Source organism: Penaeus monodon, chromosome 33 (assembly GCF_015228065.2).
Source record: "Penaeus monodon isolate SGIC_2016 chromosome 33, NSTDA_Pmon_1, whole genome shotgun sequence".
Lineage (NCBI taxonomy): Eukaryota > Metazoa > Arthropoda > Malacostraca > Decapoda > Penaeidae > Penaeus > Penaeus monodon.
In genome coordinates this window covers 24,852,280-24,852,783 of record NC_051418.1, presented here as the reverse complement: position 1 = coordinate 24,852,783, position 504 = coordinate 24,852,280, and positions in this window count along the sequence as shown.

Sequence of the window (504 nt, the reverse complement as noted above, 5' to 3'; positions counted from 1 at the left end):
TGTTAGATTTGCCTCACGGGGTACGACCTAGTGAAAGAGGAGAGACGGTAACGACCACCGCCTAAAGATGGTATCGAACACCGGGGAACCTATGAATGGAACGACCTCATTCCTCTTCTTTCTCTCTTCTCCCGCTTTCGTCTAATTTTCTGTTTCCTTCTCCTTCTTCTCTTCTCTCTTTTACTCTTCTGTTTCTGTGTCTTTGCTTCTTTTTCTTTTTCTCTCTGACTTTTTTTTTCTCTTTCTTTCTTTCTTTATCTCTCTTTTTTCTCTCATTTTCTGTATTTCTGCTCATTTTGTCTCTGTCTGTCTGTCTCTCATTCCCTTTCTCTTTTTCTCTCTATCTCTGCTTTTCATGCCTTTATTGAGCCCGTCTCCTCCTCCTCATCTTCTCCTTTGTCATACACCCATTATCAATTTTCTTCCCTTCCCCTTCTCTTTTCTTACCCTTCACTCTTATATCTAATCACCATTTACTTTCTTGTAATGAACATGCAGAGACTC